Here is a 22,287-nt window from a genome sequence, read left to right as displayed (position 1 = left end):
ATGGAAATAAAAACGTTTTAAATATAATAATAATTTACATACAAAAAAGAAAAATTAACTCAAGAATGTTTAAAGACTTAAATGTAAAACTTAAAGCTATAAAAACCCTAGAAGGTAACCTAGGAAATACCATTTCAGACATAGGCCCCAGCAAAGATTTCATGACAAAGACTCCAGAAGCAATTCCAACAAAAACGAAACTTGACAAATGGGATCCAATTAAACTAAAGAGCTTCTGCACGGCAAAATAAACTATCAACCAAGTAAACAGACAACCTATAGAGTGAGAGAAAATATTTGCAATCTATACATCTGACAAAGGTCTAATATTCAGGATCTATAAGGAAATTATACAAATTCACAAGTAAAAACCCCATTAAAAAGTAGGCAAAACACACGAACAGACACTTTTCAAAAGAAGACATAAACACAGCCAACAGACACATGAAAAAATGCTAAACCTCACAAATCATTAGACAAATGCAAATCAAAACCATAATGCATTACTACATCACACCAGTCAGAACAGCCATTATTAATCATCAAAAAAATTACAAATGCTGGTGACGTTGTGGAGAAAAGAGAATACTTAGCCACTACTACTGGGAATGTAAATTAGCTCAGTCCTTGTGGAAAGCAGTGTGGCAATTTCTCAAATAACCTAAACCAGAAGTACTATTTGACCCAGCAATACCATTATTTGGTATATTCTCAAAGGAATACTAATTGTTCTACCATAAAGACACGCACACATATGTGCATTGCAGCAGTATTCACAATAGTAAAGTCATGGAATCAACCTAATTGGCTATCAATGGTAGATTGCATAAGGAAAATGTGGTACTTACACACCATGGACTACTACAGAGCCCCAAACCCCAAAACAAGATAATGTCCTTTGCAGCAACATTGATGGAGCTAGAGGCCATAATCCTAAGCAAACTAACACAGGAACAGAATCTGCATGTTCTCACTTACAAGTGGGAAGTAAACATTGAGTACACATGGACAAACAGAAGGGAACAACAGATTGTGGGGCCTACTTGAGGATGGAGGGCAGGAGGAGGGACAGAAATGGAAAAATCTACCTATCCAGTACAATGCTTACCACCAGAGTGACAAAATAATCTGTACAGCAAACCCCTGTGATATGCGATTTACCTAGATAACAAACCTGAATATGTACCCTAAATAAAAAGTTAAAAAATAATAATCATTACCTTTTTGCATACCTGGGTGCATGGCATATAATCATGCACATTTTTGAACCAGAAAATCTTAAAAGTTGTCTACTCTAAACTTTTTTCATTTCACCAATAAAAAAGAAAAGGTCAGGTGTGGTTAACAGACTTGCACAAACTCATCCACGTAATTAGTGGCAGGGTCAGAATCACAATTCAGTGTCTTTTCTAGTTAAGGCATCTGCCTGCTAGATGAGACTGCCTCGCTGTCACTATAAAAGCTATATTAGTATTTCTGTGATACAAATTATTATTTCAAACTTCCATGTGAATTGGGAAAATACTTATGTAGGGTTGACAGTTATGCAGCTATAGCTTATCAGTTTATTCTTCTCGCTTTCAATGAATAATAAAATATATGCATGTGACAAGTAATTTTGCTTCAGGGTTTGCTAGAGGCAACAAAAAGAACCTTTTATTATTAATAATCTTCAAAACAATAGTGAAATTAATCTTCAAATATTTGATCACAAACCTGTCTAATATGTACTTAAAAATTAAGTGGAAACCCAATCTAGAGTAAATCTGGCTAAGTTTATTTTGACTAATACAAGCATATTGCAACTGGAAAGAAATTTTAGCAGTTTTTAGACATATTTTTCAATCTTTGATTTTTGATATAAATGCCTTTATATATGCTATTTCAGATCTTTGTTATTAAACTGGTTGCTCTAGGTAATACTAAAAATCTTTTGCACCCTAATCTTTTCTTACAATTTTATTTCTTTTATCATGAAAGCAGAAGTACAAAGATGTGCAAAATCTCTTGTAAATTGTGTTGAGGTAGTTTACATTTCATGTCATGCTGATTTTGTTAAGACTACTGTTTAGACTACTAGTACACTTCATTTCTTACAATCGAATCATTTTATTAGTTTTAAGCTTCATACATTCTCCAATTTGTAGCCTTTATATGCCTTTTTTCTAGAATTGATGAATGGATATTTTTTCTTATATAATCATTATCATTTAATTTAACTGTTTTGGAACATTCCTACATATTCCAAATAGTCATCTTCTTATTCTACTAATCACAGAACCAAAAATAACATTGAATGGAGATTAGTGTTTGCAAAGGGTTTTCATAAACATTAAAGCATTTGATATTTTAAAAATACAGTGAGATATAAATCATTAGAAAATAAGGGTATATTAATAATAGAGTATTATTGGTAGGAAAGTTTATCATTCCCATTTCAATGATGAATTTTTTAGAAATCTCAGAGAGTTTAAACTGCCCAAGATGAAATAGGCAGTATTCCTTCTATATCTTAACTTAAATGGTAACAGTGGATTTTACTGTAGAATAAAATCATTTTTAGCAAAAAAATTAGAAATATTTTATAAATGTAAAGTACTAAAAATGTAAGATTGTGTTATCTAATCATAAGGAGAGAGAAAAACAATATGGACTTAACCATATTACCCTGAAGATGTGTGAAGAGCTGTCTGACTCCTGCTCAGGAACTAAGAGAAGTAATAACAGAAATAAAAGAGAAGTCAGACACGTTCTGCCATCCCTTTATTTTGTCATTAGAGTGACTTGGTGATATTAGGTGCTCATGAGAAAAATGAAGTCTATGATATTCTGAATTCAGACTCCTGGGGGTAGTGTTCTAAGATAAACACTAAGATATATGTCTGTACAGACAGTAATTATGGCCAATTGGTTAGATGTGAGTTTATTTAACTTTTCTATACCTTCAGTGTGTTTCGAAAGAAGCTGGTATGAGTGGGTTGCTAAGTAAGACATCATGAGACACAGTAGGCCAAGGATCCCCCTGCTGAAAAAAAGATCATGAAAAACAAAAATCAATTTTATTTTAAAGATAGCAGAGAGTTGTGAAAGAAATAAGGATTTGGTGAACTAAAATTCAAGAAACGGAAGATTAAATGTGATGAATAAGGATTATCAGCAGTCTTTCACGAAGCCAAGTCAGACTTTGTGAGCAGATGAGTTAGGAAAAAAAACACTTGGTTTTTAAAAGTGTTCCACTTCATAATTATGCATAAGAGAATATAGAGATATATTATATTTTCGTTGTTGTCACTGTTTGCCCTCACGAAAATGTAAGCTCTGTGAGAGCAGTGACTTCTGAAGTTTGAATTGGTGTAGCACCAAATCCTAGAACATTTCACAGCTCATAAGAAACTTTCAATAAATGAATAAATGATGGTTTAAAAAAAAAAAAAAAAAAGGATTCCCAGAGCTGGAGGTCATTATTCTAAGCAAACTAACACAGGAACAGAAAACCAAATACCACACGTTCTCACTTATAAGTGGGAGCTAAATGATAGGAACACATGGACACATAGAGGAGAACAACACACACTGGGGCCTACCTGAGGTAGAGGGTGGGAGGAGGGAGAGGATCAGGAAAAGTAACTGATAGATACTAGGCTTAATACCTGGGTAATGAAATAATCTGTACAACAAACCCCATGAAACGTGTAGGTTGTAGCAAACCTACACATGAACCCTTGAACTTAAAATAAAAGTTAAATAAAGGATTCCCAGAGAGAAAAATGGAGCTCCTTTGTCAGCCACAAAATAAATCTGAGTAGTTTATTTACTTTACCAGTATTGAGTCATGAGTAACTGAGGACTTGTTAGCTCAGCACATTTGAAAAGTCAAGCATTCAGATATATTGAAAGAAGAACAACTGCAAAAGTTTCATGTAGATGGAGCCTGGAGAATTATGATAAAATGAAATTTCTTACATTTTCTATTTGAAAAGGGAAAATAATCATCCTCATGGATGATCTCTATAAGAGATCTTCATTTAAAATGCAGTACTTCTTTTTACGGACTGGCAGTTTATAAAGAGAATATTGTGAATTGTTTGTATGGAAAAAATGCAAGGAACAGGAGTCATCCCAATACACAAATATATGCCAGCAACTCACCTGATAAGAGAAAATGGGAAAGTATGTAAAATTTAAATTGAATCCATTTAAAAGACATTTCTTAATACAAATATCTCAGCTTTTCATGACCTTGCAATTTTGTGTTGAATGGGATCTTGGGAAGTCACTTAAGACTTATGCTTAAATCACATGCAGTAAGGAAAGGAATCATTATAGGAATTATCAATATAGGAATTAAATGCTTATTTTTAAAATTAGCATTTAAATGAGCCCAATTTCTAAAATGACACCAATCAACAAGTCTTCATTTCACCTTACGATATGACAGAGTGTACCACAGTGTAAAAGAACCATTGAGAAGATAAATAAATGAAGACAATGTCCCTGAGCTTCTAAGATTTTTTAAGAGGCAAAAGTAATACGAGAATATGATCAGTTGATTGATGGCTTAGAGTAATGGGGGTATATTCTTCCAGTAATAAGAAGTGAGACAGGAAAAATATTAGTGTGATCTGGTAAAGAATGCTTGGGACTTTATTAGAACCTTCAGTAATGTTCAGGATATGGACGAGTTGAAGCTATGGAGAATAAAACTTCCCAATGAAGGGAAAATTATGTGCAAATACTTTTCAGTGGAATCAAGCATGACAGCCTGCAGTAGCCCATGTGAAAAGCAGCCCTCAACTTTGGTTTCAGGTGTGGCTATTGGGGGAAAAAATTACTAGAAATTAAGTACTTTCATCCTCAGATTCTTCCCAGGGATTGTCACAACACTTTGCATATGCTTAACACTCTTGCTGGGTAAGTGGCTTCTAACTGAACACCTAAATGATATATTCTGTTTGCCAATATGCCCATTTTCTGACCATGCTGGCTTTGAGGAGAATCAATGGAGAAAAAATACATGATAGCTTTGAGTCATTATTTAAATAGCATCTTCCTTGTGATTCTGCCCATATTTGCAAATATCACCCATTGTTTATGAGTATATCCCCAGTGCCTTACAGTCCTCCATATACCCCTTTACTTATAAAACCCAAGCAGAAAGCATATGATGAGAAGGAAGCAGTGAAGTGCAGACATAAAGAGTGTAGCCTTTGAAATTTGACCAGCATGCGCCTGCCCAAACAATACTCATTGAATAGTAATCATAGGCAAATGATCTACTTTCTCAAAGACTTAACATATCTTATATAACAATTATAGATAAAAACAATAAAGTACTCAGGACAGAGTCTGGTATATAATATAAATTTAATATGCATCAGCTGTTAGTATCATCACTGTTAATCACTATTAATTGACTCTTTTGCCAGTGTTGTTCAAGAAAATAATGTGTAATGATCTATAAATATTTTAAATTTCATTAGCAGCATTAAAAGTATTACCGATAGGACTATAATCATTTTGGCATTTTAATATATAACATAGTCTTACATAATTTTCTATTTCACAAGGAAACTTATTTTGAAATGAAATATTTGTAATTCTACTATATAGGGCAGAGCTAAATTAATCCCCGCTGCAACCCCTTATCCTGTAGCATGCTGCATGAAGTTGCCTGTATGCAAAGCAGACTGTTCACAAATTGATCTCTGCAGATCAGTACATCTGCCTTTATGACTTTTCAATGCTCATAGCAAACCTTGAGAATTGTGTTTATTTTAGAGCAAATGGATAGTGTGAAGAAATCAGTGATAGTGGATGTTGCTGCAAATGTTCATTTCCTTACATTGTAACCTGCTGAAATTTCTTAAAGATTATTGGGAAGTGGCCAGATGCTGTGGCTCACACCTATAATTCCAGCACTTTGGGAGGCTGAGGCGGGTGGATCACTTGAGGTCAGGAGTTTGAGAAAAGCCTGGCCAACATGGTGAAACCCCGTCTCTACTCAAAATACAAAAATTAGCCAGGCATGTTGGCGCACACCTGTAATCCCAGCCACTGGGGAGGCTGAGGCAGGAGAATCATTTGAACTGGGGAGGCGAAGGTTGCAGTGAGCTGAGATCATGCCACTGCACTCCAGCCTAGGCAACAATAGTGAACCTCTGTCTCAAAAACAAAAACAAAAATGAAAAAAAATATATTCTCAGGATGTTTCTCTTTTAATAAACATTTTCATTTTCTGGGATATTTGGATATCAGATCCAATTTGACCTTTCTAGTAGGAAAGTATGATGCTTTCAGGACTTGACAATAATGCCAAATTCTGGAACTTCAACACCGATTTCTTAGAATCTTGACTTTGATACCATAATATGTAGAATATGATTTGACCAATAAGAAAGAAGCGACCTTATAGATGGACTACAGTTTCAGCTGCCAAAGTGTGTCTTACCCTACTAGCAACCCTGTACATCTCTATTGTCCTATGGTCCTCTGAAGTGAACAATATATATGTTATATAGCCCACATTTTGTTAGAAAATTCCAATTACACATATCAAACTTTTTAACATGAATCCATCAATTTTTATGTGATGGAGTGTTAAATAGAAAATAAATTTTAATTACATAGACAATAGAGATCACATTATATTCTACCCCATTGTGTAACCCACAAGGTTATGTTTCAAGAAGTATGCAATAATTTCTTGTCACAGTTATTAAGAGAAGTAGGATTTATGTGCATTCAATGACTTAAATTTCTTTCTAATTACTGCTTTTACTGTATCCCACAAATTTTGATGAGTTGTATTTTCATTTTAATTTAGTTCAAAATATGTTTACATGTCTCTCGAGACTTCTTCTTTGACTTATATGTTATTTAGAAGTGTGTTGTGTCAAATTTAAGTCATTGAAACAACTGGTTTCTAAGGCCTTCAATTCCTTTTAAATATATTGAGAGTAAAGAAAAATTAGTACTCATAGACTTCTTTTAATCTGTAACCAATGTACTTCATCTAGTACAATGTAATGGCATTGTACTATACTATACTATACTATACTATACATAGTACCATCTATAGTACTATGACAAACCATTGCTAACTAAGATTTCCCCTTAGTTAACATTGACCCTGCCAGAATCACCCAAAGAAAAATATAGCAACCAATTAGGAACAATGATATATTTTCCATTGGATTTATATTGCTAATCCTTTTCCAAAAAGGCTCTGTGGCAACTAGTTTTCAATATAAAGAGAAGCTTTATCTGATTCTTTTTATTAGAACTTTACAATAACCTAATGAATGTATGTATTATTATTGTGATAAGTTTTTGACGGAGGAAATTGTCTTGGTGCAGTTGAGTGACTAGAGTAAAACCATATGGGACCTCTTGGTCATAGCCAGAACCAATTAGTATATTCCAGATGTTGCATTCTCTCAACTTCAGCACACTGTCTCCTGCAAGTAGGCAGAAGCAGAGAAGATTTGTAAGAGATACAAAATAGCTTTTCTTATAGAATTAAGTTTATCACCAGACTGCTCAGAATTATCAAAAATTTGAGATCATGCTAAATTTGTATGCAACTTTACTCACAAGCCTTAGACCTTACCTTGTTCCAAATCTCAGGGTCAGTACAGGACAGCTGGCACCAAACTCCTCCACTACAGCAGCAAAACCTGCTTTTGAACCACTCAGATGCCCATATGATCCTGGCATGAACCAAGAGTACCAATCTATCCAAGTAGAACAAATAGACCCCTATAAAGTGGAGTTCTTCATCTAGTGCCTTTAGATAAGAATTAGATTTCTTCTACCTTTTTTCAGCCATAGTAGTAGTATCATTAGTGACATTAAATGCCTCAAAACAGTCTGAAAGACCAATGCCAGAAAAATAATATATATCACTTTTAACAATAATAATTAAGACTGGGCTCATGATTACACTTGGGCACAAGAAGCTAGTGTCCCTGATGATCCTGAATAGATTATTTCAGAGAAGCTGTGGGTAAAAATTTTTGTTTTTTAATTTACCATGATGGAAGGCTCAGGAATTTCCCCATAACATAGAGTTAACATTCTTCATTAAATGTATAAATAGAGGAAACATTCACTAAGATAGACCACATTCTGGGCCACACCTTAACAAATTTATAGGAATAGAAATCATACAATGTCTGCTTTCAGTCCATAGTGGAATTTAACCAGAAATAAGTAACAGAAAGATAACTTGAAAATATCAAAATATGTGGCAGCTACACAACACACTTCTAAATAACATATAAGTCAAAGAAGAAGTCTCGAGAGACATGTAAACATATTTTGAACTAAATTAAAATGAAAATACAACTCATCAAAATTTGTGGGATACAGTAAAAGCAGTAATTAGAAAGAAATTTAAGTCATTGAATGCACATATTAGAAAAGAAGACCTAAAATCAACAATCTAATTTTCCAGTTTAAGAATCTAGAAAAAGATCAAATTAAATCCAAAGTAAGCAAAAGAAAAGAAAAAAATAAGAATTAGAGCAGAAATCAATGAAGTTGCAAACAGAATCAATAGAGAAAATCAATGAAAGCAAAAGGTGGTTATTTGAAAAGATCAATAAAATCAACAAGATTCAAGCCTAGTAAAGTAATTTAATTAATAATTAATAACCTTACAAAAACAAAGCATTCGGCCCAGATAGGTTCACTAGTGAAGGTTATCAAACATTTTAGAAAAAAATTATGCTAATATTCTATAATCTCTTTTAGAAGACAGAAGAGGAAATACTTGCTAACTCATTCTGTGATGTCAGTTTTACCCTAATATCAAAATTAGACAAACACGTTAGAAGAAAACTAAAGACAATATTTCTCATGAACATAGATGCAAAAATCCTCAACAGAATATTAACAAAGTTAATTCAACTACATATAAAAATATTTGTACACCACAACCGAGTTGGTTTATCCCAAGTAAGCAAAACTGGTTCAACATTCAAAAATTACACAAGTAATCTATTACATCAAGAGGTTAAAAAAGAAAATCACATAATTATACCAATAAATGCAGAAAAAACATGTGAAAAAAATCCAATGCCCAATCATGATAGAAATTCTCTGTAAACTGGGACTAGAGGAAAATTTTTCAACTTGAAAAACAATATCTACAAAAAACCGACAACTACCATCGTACCTAATGGTGAGAAATTTGAAGCTTTCCTACTTAGATCAAGAACAAGGCAAGGATGTCTCTTCTTACCTTCCTTTCCAATATCATATTGGAAGTACTAGCAAATGTAATAAGACAAGAAATAAATAAAAGGTATACATACTGGGAAGGAATAAATAAAACTGTCTTTATTCACAGATAACATGATCATCTCTATAGAAAATCTGAAAGAATTAACAGAATAATTTGCAGAACAAGGGATTATAACAAGTTTCTGGATACAAGGTTAATATAGAAAAAATCAATTTCTTACATAAATATTAGCAAGGAAAAAGTGCAATTTGGATTTAGAAACAAAATACCATTCCCATTAGCACCTCCAAAAATGTAATAATTAGGTATAAATCAAACAAAACATGTACAAGATCAACATGAGGAAAAGTAAAAAACTGATGAAGAAATCAAATAAGTAACTATATCAAGATATATTCCACGTTCATAAATAGGAAAATTCAATATCAAAATCCTAGTTCTTCCCAACTTGGTCTATTCTTTAGATTCAATGTGATCCAAAATGAAATCACAGCAAGATGCTTTGTGGATATTGACAAAGTGATTCTAAAGTTTATATGGAGAAGGAAAAGATCTAGACTAGTAAACACAATGCTAAAGAGAAGAACAAGTTAGAGGACTGACATGATCTCACTTTAAAATGACATGGTAATAAAGACCATGTGGTGTTGGTGAAGAAACAAACAGATCAATGAAACAGAATAGGGAGCCCAGAAGTAGATTCACATAAATATCAACTGACCTTGGACAAAGAAGAAAAGGCAGTACAATGGAGCAAAGACAGTTTTCTCAATAAATGGTGCTGAAACAACTGAATATTCACGTGCAAAAATATAAACCTAGCCACAGACTTTATACTCTTCACAAAAATTAATTCAAAGTGGATCATAAACCTAAATGTAAAATGCAAAACTATAAAACTTCTAGAAGATAACATAGGAGAAATTCTACTTGACTTCAGATATGATGACTAAAGAAATATTTGTGAAGTTGGACTTCATTAAAATTAAAAACATCTGCTCTGCATAAGACAATGTCAAGACAATGAGAATACAGGCCAGAAAATAGGACAGAAAATTTTCAAAATATACATCTGATTTAAAAACATCAAAACATACAAAGAATTTTAAAATTTAACAATGGGAAAACAAATAACCTAATTTTAAAAATAGGTCAAAGATCTTAATATACACCTCACCCAAGAAGATATATAACTAGCAAACAAGCATATGAAAAGTTGCTTCACATAATATGTCATCAAGAAATGCAAATTCAAGCAACCATGAGACACCACTATACATCAACTAGAATGGCCACAATCTGGAACACTGACACCACCAAATGCTGGTGAGAATGTGGAGCAGCAGAAACTCATTTACTACTGGTGGAAATACAAAATGGTACAAGCACTTTGCAAGACCATTTCACAGTTTCTTACAAAATTAAACATAGTCTTCTGTATGATCCATCAGTTGAGCTCCTTGGTATCTAGCCAAGAAGTTAAAAACACATGTCCATGCAAAAATCTGCACATGGATGCTTATGGTAGGTGTATTCATAATTGCCATAACTTGAAAATGGCTGAGATGTCCTTCAGTAAATGAATGGATTAATAAACTTCAGTACATTCAGACAATATAATAGTATTCCATACCAAAAATAAATGAACAGGTGGCTACAAGACTAAAATGCAAGCGAGCCACTATCCCCACAGTTTCTTGCCCATGCTGTGTACCTGAGCAGTGCTCTGCACTATGACAAAACAAAATGTTACATACCAATATAAACCTTGAAAATCAATGGCCCAAAAACTCCACTGAAAAGACATAGAGTGGCAAATTGGATAAAATAAGAAGACCCATTCTCCTGCTGTCTTCAAGAGATCCATCTCACATGTAATGACACCCACAGGCTCAAAGTAAAGGAACGGAGAAAGATCTATCATGTAAATGAAAAACAAAGACTGGTCTTTAATTGAGCTCTGAAAAGAGCAGAGGTTGCTATTCTTATATCAGATAATATAGATGTAAACCAGCAACAGTAAAAAAGGACAAAAAAGGGTGTTACATAATTATAAAGGGTTTAATTAAACAAGAAGGCTTAACCATCCTAAGTGTGTAAATACCTGACATTGAAAGACCCAGATATATAACACAATTACTTCTAGACATTAAAAAAACACCTTGACAGCCACACAATAATAGAAAGGGATTCAAGACCCCACTAATAGCACTAGACAGATCATTGAGGCAGAAAACTAACAAACTCTGGACTTAAATTTGACACTTGACCAATTAGGTCTAGTAAAAATCTACAGAATAATACGCCCATCAACCACAGAATATATATTCTTCATATCCGCACATGAAACCTACTCTAAGATTGGCCACATGCTCAGTCATAAAGCAAGTCTCAATTAATTCAAAAACACCATAATCATATCAAGTATTTTTTCAGTCAACAATGGAATAAAAATACAAATCGGTTCCAAGAAGAACTCTCAAAACTACACAATACATTGAAGCTAAACAATTTGCTCCTGAATGGTTTCTATGTAAATATAAAATTAAGGCAGAAATAAAAAAATATATTTGAAACAAATGAAGATAGAGACACAACATACCCAAACCTCTGAGATGTGGCAAAAGCAGTGTTAAGAGGAAAGTTTATAGCTCTAAATGCCAGTATCAAGAAGATTAAAAGATCTCAAATTAACAACCTAATCTTACACATAAACAAGCTAGAAAAACATGAACAAACTAAACCCAACAGTAGCAGAAGAAAATAAATCACTAAAATTGGAGCAGAACTAAATGAAATTGAGATCCAAAAATTCATACAAAGGATCAATGAAACAAAACGTTGGTTTGTTGAAAGAATAAACAAGATTGATTGACCACTAGCTAAATTAACAAAGAAAAAAAGGAGAGAAGATTCAAATAAACACAATCAGAAATGACAAAAGTGACATCAAAACTGATTTCCCAGAAATACAAAAGTTCCCCAGACACTACTATGAACACCTCTATGCACACAGGCTAGAAAATTTAGAGGAAATGGATAGAATTTTGGAAACACACAATCTTCTAAGATTGAACCAGGAAGAAACAGAAATCATGAGCATACCAATAACAAGTAATGAAACTGAATCAGTAATTTTAAAAACTTACTATCCAGAAAAAGCCCTGGACCAGATGGAATCACAGCAAAATTCTACCACACATACAAAGAAGAGTTGGTACCAATCCTACAAAAACAATTAAAAAGAGAGAGAGAGAGAGAGAGAGAGAGAGAAAGATATCTCTCTAGCTCATTCTAGGAAACCAGTATCATCCTGATACCAAAAATCTACCAAATACACAAGAAGAAAAGAAAATTACATGCCAATATTCCTCATGAACATAGATGCAAAAATCCTGAACAAAATATGAGCAAACAGAATGCCACAGCATGTTAAAAAGTTAATTCACCATGAAATGGGCTTTATTCCTGGGACACAAGGATGATTCAACATACACAAATCAATAAATGTGATTCACCACATTAACAAAATTAAAAACAAAAATTATAAATCATCTCAATAGAATCAGAAAAAGCATTCAATGAAACCCAACATCCTTCCATGAAAAAAACCTTGAACAAACCAGATGTCAAACAAACCCATCTCAAAATAATAAGAGCCATCTATGACAAACACACAACCAACTTCATACACATCAGGCAAAATCTAGAAGCATTTCCCCTAAGAACAGTAATAAGACAAGGATGTCCACCTTCACTATAGAATAGGATGTCCACTCCTAGTCAACATAGTACTAAAAGACATAGCCAGAGCAGTCAGGCAAGAGGAAGAAATAAAAGACATTCAAACAGGAAAAGAAAAAGTCAAATTATCTCTCTTCACAAAGATGTAATTCTATACCTAGGAATTCCTAAAGATGCTGCCAAAGAATCTCTAGTCCTGATGAATAACTGCAGCAAAGTCTCAGGACACAAAATTAATATATAAAAATCAGTAGGATGTCAACCATATTCAGAAGAATGAAACTGGGCCTCTCCCTCACCATATACAAAAATTAACAAGATGAATTAAAGACTTAAATAATGGGAGAAAATATTTTCAAACTATTCATCTGAAAAAGAACTAATATCTAGAATCTGTAAGGAAGCTAAGCAATTCAACAAGCATAAAACAAATAACCCCATTAAAAAGTGGCCAAAAGACATAAAAAGACACTTCTCAAAAGAAAACATACAAGTGGCCAAAAAAATATTTAAAAATATTCCATGTCACTAATCATCAGAGAAATCCAAATCAAAACAACAAGGAGATACCATCTCATACCAATCAGAATGGCTATAGTTAAAAAGTCAGAAAGTACCAGATGTTGGCGAGGCCTCAGAGAAAAGGGAATGCTTATATGCTGTTCATGGGAATGTAAATTAGTTCAGCTACTGTGGGAAGCAGTTTGGAGATTTATCAGAGAACTAAGAATTGGACTACCATGTAACCCAGCAATCTCATTACTATTTACCCAAGGAAAAATAAATCATTCTACCAAAAAGACACATGCACTCATATGTTCATCAAAGCATTATTCACAACAACAAAGACATGGAATCCACCTAGGTGCCCATCAACAGTGCACTAGGTAAAGAAAATTTGGTACATATACATCATGGAATACTATACGGCTATAAAAAATGGAATCATTTCCTTTGCAGCAATATGGATACAGCTAGAGGTCATAATCCTAAGAAAATAAACACAAGAGCAGAAAACCAAATATCACATGTTCTCACTTATAAGTGGAAGCTAAATATCGGGTACACATGGATATAAAAATAGGAATAAAAGACACCATGGAATATAAGAGGGGAAAGTGTGGAGGAGGGTAAGGGTTTAAAAACTAACTATTGTATAATATGTTCACTACCTGTGTGATGAGTTCAATCATACGCCAACCCTCAGTATCATGCAATATACCTTTGTAACACAGCTGAATGTGTACCCTCTGAATCTAAAATAATTTTTTAAATAAATGAACTATCAAGCAATGAGAAGACATGAAGGAACATAAATGTACATTACTAAGTGAAAAACGTTAACCTGAAAAGTCTACATACTGTATGATTTCAACTATGTGATATTCTGGAAAAGATAAAACTGTGGAAACTGTAAAAATTTCCCAGAGGTAGCCAGGGGTTAGAGCAGAGAGTGATAAAAAGTCAGAGCACAGATCATTTTTATGATAGTGAACTGTCATGTTTTATCATATTATAATGGTAAATACATGTCATTATACATTTGTCCAAACCCCTGGAATGTGAACCATGAAAATATGAAAAGTGAACCCCAAAGGTATACTGTGGACTTTGCGTGATTGTGATGTGTCAGTGCAGGTTCATCAATTGTAACAAAGGCACCACTCTTGTAAGAAATGTTAATAATAGGGGAGGCAATGCATGTGTGTGGATGGGAGGGATATGGGAAATCTCTATACCTTCATCTTAATTTTGCTGTGAACCTAAAACTCCTCATAAAGATAGTCTTATTTTAAAAAATTATAAATAGACTACATGGATTTAGATTAGAGAAAACCATGCTTACTTGAATAATGAGCAAGCATATAAAACAAAAGAACATTGCACCAACTTCTGAGGATAAATCATGAGTGGAAACAAATTAGTTTGGGAAAATAAAAGGAAGTTAAAACTTCATCTCTTCAGAAGATACTTCTTTGTATATGAAACCAAAGTCATATTACTAGAGCTAAATCTTTTCATTGTCAAGGAGTCTTCTAAACTGTCCTGTAACCTAAAAGCTCTCATTAAAAAACAAACAAACAAAAAAAAAAAACAAAAAAAAACACCTGTGTGGGTATGCAATGTCAGACAGACCTAGATTCTAAATAGAAATGTCTAATTTCCTAACTTGGACAACTTACTTAACTGTACTGTGTCTCTCTTTTCCATCTGAAAATGAGAATAAAAGTTGTTAGCTTTCAATATTCTTGTATTTATCATGCCCAACATATGGTGAAGGCTTGGCAAACAGCAGTTCTGACAGTCTACCAAGTCACAGTGAAAACGTTATTTCTTTCATCTAAAATTAACTGTCAAAGTTGTAGGGTAAACATTAGATAAGATATATTCTTGAGAATAATAAATATAATTGAAAGTGAAAGGCTGCAATTTTGAATATAAAAATGATATATTACTGTGATTACTTGATATGTGGTATCCTCAGACCAATATAATTATGGTCTCCATTTACATTTTTTGTATCTACAAAAAAGTAAGTAAAAAGTTTGCACAACCATTAGATAGTTTTCTAATCCACCTAAAATCTTGTCAGCCCTGAGAAATGAGATGCTCCTAGATCAGTTTTGGGGAATCCTTCTATCTTCCAAAGTGTATGAAAACTTATGGGCTAATCCTGAAAGGCTCCTCAGCCTGTGACATTCTAGAACTGTGACAACCAAAAGGGATGGGGTAAAGCAGACGTGTCATGACTGCTGAAGCTGGACAAAAAGAACATCCTCACCTATTACGTACAGTATATTTTTAGACATCATTCAGTGCCCTCCAGATTTCACACATTTCACAATAATCTTTTAAAATAATTGCTACCACTTGAGTAGTACTCTCAGAAAATTACAAGGCTGTCAATTTATTCTCCAGCTTTTAAAATTCCATCACCCATTTCCCTAAGGTAACAGGCTGCGAAGTCTTTAATCTCTAAAGAGGAAGTCACAATTATATTATATATGACATTGATATTTTCCTCACTTCCTTAGTTAATTTTTTAGAAAGTAAGTATGGACTTTTAGTTCATATTAATGTAGTATACGATTAATTATTCTCTACTTCATCTGGATTTTTTTAATTGGCAAAATTGATGTCAATGTTGAAAGAGGGCCAGTAGTGAAGAGCATTATTATATTAATGTGCCACAAATTGTCCTTTTTATTACTTAATACAAAGAAAAGTACTGTTTTCCTTACATTTTGAGATTACAAGTTTGCTTTTTCAAAGGTAAATTTTAACTGAGCATTCAGTTTTCAAATTTATAAAAGAAGCACTTGCTAGAGTTTTTTTTAATAGTGTGTTCATATTGGCTACTTAAGGCTTTGTTTGATACTACACCTATATAAGGTTCAGCAATACTATTATAAACTTGCACCCCCAAAATCTGAAAATTTCTCCTGATTTTTTTCTTTCATCGGGCATTCAAGTGTAAATCTAGCAAAAGTAAGTAAGGCCAAGCTTTGCAAAAACATTAACTCTCTATTTGGCTCTTGTCCTCTTTTGCCTACAATAGGTTGTCAGGTAAATAATTTGTGAGTTCCACATGTCACTGGGAAAGCCTGGAGTGATATTTATACCAAAATTTTATGAAGAGACGTCAGAACCTAGTTTGTCAGGAAGTATCTGTCCTCCTTCTTCCTCACTTTATGTATTAGCCCATTCTCACGTTGCTAGTAAACACATACCTGAGACCAGGTAATTTATAAAGCAAAGAAGTTCAATTGACTGACAGTTTCACAGGGCTGGGAAGGCCTCAGGAAACTTACAATTATCACATAAGGGAAAGGAAACATGTCCTTTTTCACATGGTGGCAGCAAGAAGTGCTGAACAAAGTGTGGGAAAGCACCTTATAAGGGGGTCAGGTCTTGTGAGAACTCATTCACTATCACAAGAACAGTATGGAAGTAACCATCCCCAGGATTCAACTACCTCCCACCAGGTTCCTCCCATAACACATAGGGATTATGGGAACTACTATTCAAGATGAGATTTGAGTGGGGACACAGTCAAACCATATCATTCTGCCCCTGGTTCTTCCCCAATCTCATGTCCTCACATTTCAAAACCAATCATGCCTTCCCCACAGTCCCCCAAAGTCTTAACTCATTTCAACCTTAACTGAAAAGTCCACAAAGCCTCATCTGAGACAAGGCAAGTCGCTTCCATGAAGGAGCCTGGAAAATCAAAAGCAAGTTAGTTACTTCCTAGATACAATGAGAGTACAAGTATTGTGTAAATACACCCATTACAAATGGGAGAAATTGGCCAAAGCAAAGGGGCTACAGGCCCCATGCGAGTCCAAAATCTAGCAAAGCAGTCAAATCTTAAAAGTCTGAAATGATCTCCTTTGACTCCATGTCTCACATCCAGGTCATGCTGATGCAAGAAGTGGGCTCCCACAGCCTTAGATAACTCTGTCCCTGTTGCTTTGCAGGGTACAGCACCCCTCCTAGCTGTTTTCACTGGCTGCTGTTGAGTGTCTGCAGCTTTTCCAGGTGCACAATGCAAGCTGTCAGTAGATCTTCTATTCTGGGGTCTGGAGGCTGTGGGGTTGTGCAGTTGTGGGTCCTGTTAGGGTAGTGTGGAAGGGAAATGTGCCGTTAGAGTCCCCAGAGTCCCTACTGGGATGCTGCCAGTGCCCGACTAGGGTACTGCCAGTGTTCCACTAGGCAGTGCCCCAGTGGGGACTTTGTGTGGGGGCTCCAACCCCACATTTTCCTTCCATACTACCCCAGGAGAGGTTCTCCATAAGGGCTCTGTCCCTGAAGTACACTTCTGCCTGGGCATCCAGGCATTTACATATATCCTCTGAAATCTAGTAAGAGGTTTGCCAACCTCAATTCTTGACTTCTGTGCACCCACAGGACCAACACATGTGTAAACCACCAAGGCTTGGGATGGCAACCTCTGAAGTAATGGCCTGAGGTATATCTTGGCCACTCTTAGCCACAGCTGGAGCTGAAATAGTTGGGACACAGGAAGCCAAGTTCCTAGGATGCACATAGGAAGGAGGGGCCCTGGCCTGGCCCATAAAACCATTTTTTACTCCCATGCCTCCAGGCCTGTGGTGGGAGGGGCTGCTGCAAAAGTCTGACATGTCCTGGAGACATTTTCCCTATCGTCTTTGTGCTTAGCATATGCCTTCACAGTACCTATGCAAATTTCTGCAGAAGGCTTGAATTTATCCCATAAAATGTTTTTTTTTTTTTTCTTTTCTTCAGCATCATCATGCTGCAAAATTTTCAAACTTTTATGTCCTGCTTACTGTTGAATGCCTTGCCACTTAGAAATTTCTTCTGCCAGGTACCCAAATGATCTCTCTCAAGTTCAAAGTTCCACAGATCTCTAGGGCAGGGGCGAAATGCCACCAGTCTCTTTGTATAGCAAGAGTGACCTTTGGTCCAGTTTCCAACAAGTTCCTCATCTCCATCTGAAACCACCTCAGCCTGTATCTTATTGTGCATTTCACTATGAGCATTTTGTTCAAAGCCATTCAACAAGTCTCTAGGAAGTTCCAAACTTTCCCCATATCTTCCTGTCTTCTGAGCCCTCCAAGTCTCTAGGAAGTTCCAAATGTTCCCATATCTTTGTGTCTTCTGAGTCCTTCAAGTCTCTAGGAAGTTTCAAACATTCCCACATTTTCCTATCTTCTTCTGAGGCCTCCAAAGTGTTCCAATCTCTGCCTATTATCCACTTCCAAATTGCTTTCACACTTTCAGGTATCTAATTTATTACAGTGCCTCACTACCTGGTACAAATTTACTGTATTAGTCCATTCCCACACTACTAATAAAGACATACCCTGAACTGGGAATTTACAAAGGAAAGAGGTTTAATAATTGACTCGTAGTTCTGCAGGGCTAGGGAGGCATCAGGAAACTTACAATCATGACAGAAGGGGAAGCAAACACATCCTTTTTCACATGGTGGCAGCAAGAAGAAGTGCTGAGCAAAAGTGGGGATAAGCCCCTTATAAAAGCATCTGATCTCAGGAGCACTTACTATCATGAGAACACCATGGACGTAACTGCCCCCATGGATTCAATTACCTCCCACTGAGTCCCTCCTACAACACATGCAGATTATGGGAACTATAATTCAAGATGAGATATGGGTGGACACACAACCAAATCATATTACTTTAGAAAACATAAAACCTTTTTCTACATGAGCATTCAATCGCTCAGAACAAAAGTACATATTGCTACACTCCTTATAGGTATCTGGGTGCATGTAACAAAGGTCTGGACAAAGCATGAAGTAGAACAATCATTTGTGACTTCCAGGGTGAAAATGGAGTATGTCTCTTCTTTCCTCCTTGTGCCCTCATATATCGAAATGTGGTAAGATGCCCAAACCTTGCAAAGCCATCTTAGTCCATACAGTGATGACTAGAATATAGGCTAACAATGTGGCTGTTAATTCAGTTAATAGATACACTTATGTAACATGGGAAAGTGAATGGTTAGCAAGATAATGTAAAGCAGACACTTATTTCTCAGTTTCTCTAACATATCTTGTGAATATGTTTATATGGGGAATATTGAAAGATTCAAACACTTGTTTCAAGTCTACCTTTCAAATCATGTTGTTGGACAATATGACAGGCAATCAGACAAATATTTAGTCAGAAATGAGATATCTAAATAATACCTATTTTCTTCATCCAAAAGAATCTTTTATCCACATAGACAGTTTGCTCTTCAATACACTAGATAGTAATCTTAAATATAATTCCACATAAGCTCATGATACTCACATTGGTACCAAATGCAGCTGCCAATATTCCTGAGATCCAAAACTTTCTGGATTTCTCTCCTTTTCAATCCATCAAACAGTATTTCATGAGTGTTCAAATGAGTAGTGCCTATATTTTGTTGAAATTATGTAGAATACTGACACAAGATATGAGAAATATGATGAAAGGGAACTGAGAAAAACACAGCAGAAATTCCAGAAATACATCTCACGGAAAAAATAAAACTTTAAAAATGGTCATGGGAGGTCACTTCCAAGATGGCCAAATAGGAACACCTCTGGTCTGCAGCTCCCAGCGAGATCGACACAGAAGACGGGTGATTTCTGCATTTCCAACTGAGGTACCTGCTTCATCTCATTGGAACTGGTTGGACAGTGGGTGCAACCCACAGAGGGCGAGCTGAAGCAGGGTGGGGTGTTGCCTCACCCGGGAAGTGCAAGGGGTCAGAGTATTTCTCTTTCCTAGCCAAGGGAAGCCATGATAGTCTGTACCTGGAGTAACGATACACTTCTAACAAAATACTGCACTTTTCCCACAGTCTTAGAAACCGGCAGACCAGGAGATATCATCCCATGCCTGACTCAGTGTGTCCCACACCCACAGAGCCTTGCTCACTGCTAGCATGGCAGTCTGAGATCAAGCTGGGATGTGGGAGTTTGGTGGGGGGAGGGCCATCCACCATTGCTGAGGCTTGAGTAGCTCACAGTGTAAACAAAGAGACCGGTAAGCATGAACTGGGTAGAGCCCTTCACAGCTCAGCAGGGCCTACTGCCTCTATAGATTCCACTTCTGGGTGCAGAGAATAGTAGAACAAAAGGCAGCAGACAGCTTCTACAGATTTAAACGTCCCTGTCTGACAGCTCTGAAGAGAGCAGTGGTTCTCTCAGCATGGGGTTTGAGTTTTGAGAACAGACAGACTGCCTCCTCAAGAAGGTCCCTGATCCCCATGTAGCCTGACTGGGAAACACCTCCCATTAGGGGCTGACAGACACCTCAAACAGGCAGGTGCCCCTCTGGGACAAAGCTTCCAGAGGCAGCAGACAGCTTCTGCAGACTTAAACGCCACTGTCTGACAGCTCTGAAGAGAGCAGTGGTTCTGTCATCATGGGGTTCAAGCTCTGAGAATGGACTGACTGCCTCCTCAAGCAGGTCCCTGACCCCCATGTAGCCTGACTGGGAAACACCTCCCAGTAAGGGCTGACAGACACCTCAAACAGGCAGGTGCCCCTCTGGGATGAAGCTTCCAGAGGAAGGATCAAGCAACAATATTTGCTATTCTGCAGCCTCCATTGGTGACACTCAGGCAAACAAGGTCTGGAGTGAACCTCCAGCAAACTCCAACAGACCTGCAGCTGAGGGGTCTGTTAGAAGGAAAACTAACAAACAGAAAGGAATAGCATCAATATCACCAAAAAGGACATCCACACCAAAACCCCATTTGTAGGTCACCAACATCAAAAATCAAAGGTAGATAAAACCACAAAGATGGGGAGAAACCAGAGCAGAAAAGCTAAAAATTCCAAAAAAAAGAGAGCACCTCTTCTCCTCCAAAGGATTGCAGCTCCTTGCCAGCAAGGGAATAAAACTGGACAGATAATGAGTTTGATGAGTTGACAGAAGTAGACTTCAGAAGGTCTGGTAAAACAAACTTCTCCAAGCTAAAGAAGCATGTTCTAACCCACTGCAAGGAAGCTAAAAACCTTTTAAAAAGGTTAGACAAATGGCTAACTGGAATAAACAGTATAAAAAAGACCTTAAATTATCCGATGGAGCTGAAAACCAGCATGAGAACTTCATGATGCATGCACAAGCTTCAATAGCTGATTCAATCAAGTGGGAGAAAGGCTATTAGTGATTGAAGATCAAATTAATGAAATAAAGCGAGAAGATTGGTGAAAAAAGAGTGAAAAGAAATGAACAAAACCACCAAAAATATAGGACTATGTGAATAGACCAAATCTACGTCTGATTGGTGAACCTGAAACTGACAGGGAGAATGGAACCAAGTTAGAAAACATTCTTCAGCATATTATCCAGGAGAACTTCCCTAACATAGCAAGGCAGGCCAACATTCAAATTCAGGAAATACAGAGACCACCACAAAGATACTCCTCAAGATGAACAACCCCAAGACACATAATTGTCAATTCACCAAATTTGAAATGAAGGAAAAAACATTAAGGGCAGCCAGAAAGAAAGATCGGGTTACCCACAAGGGGAAGCCCATCAGACTAACAGCAGATCTCTCAACAGAAAGCCTACAAGCCAGAAGAAAGTGGAGGCCAATATTCAACATTCTTAAAGAAAGAATTTTCAACCCAGAATCTCATATCCACCCAAACTAAGTGAAGGAGTAATAAAATCCTTTACAGGCAAGCAAATGTTTAGAGATTTTGTCACCACCAGGCCTGCCTAACAAGAGTTCCTTAAGGAAGCACTAAACATGGAAAGAAACAATTGGTACCAGCCACTGCAAAAACACACCAAATG

This window comes from Theropithecus gelada, chromosome 9, assembly GCF_003255815.1.
Source record: "Theropithecus gelada isolate Dixy chromosome 9, Tgel_1.0, whole genome shotgun sequence".
Classification (NCBI taxonomy): Eukaryota; Metazoa; Chordata; class Mammalia; order Primates; family Cercopithecidae; genus Theropithecus; species Theropithecus gelada.
The sequence above is the reverse complement of the archived record's forward strand: the minus strand, read 5'-3'. Positions refer to the sequence as shown.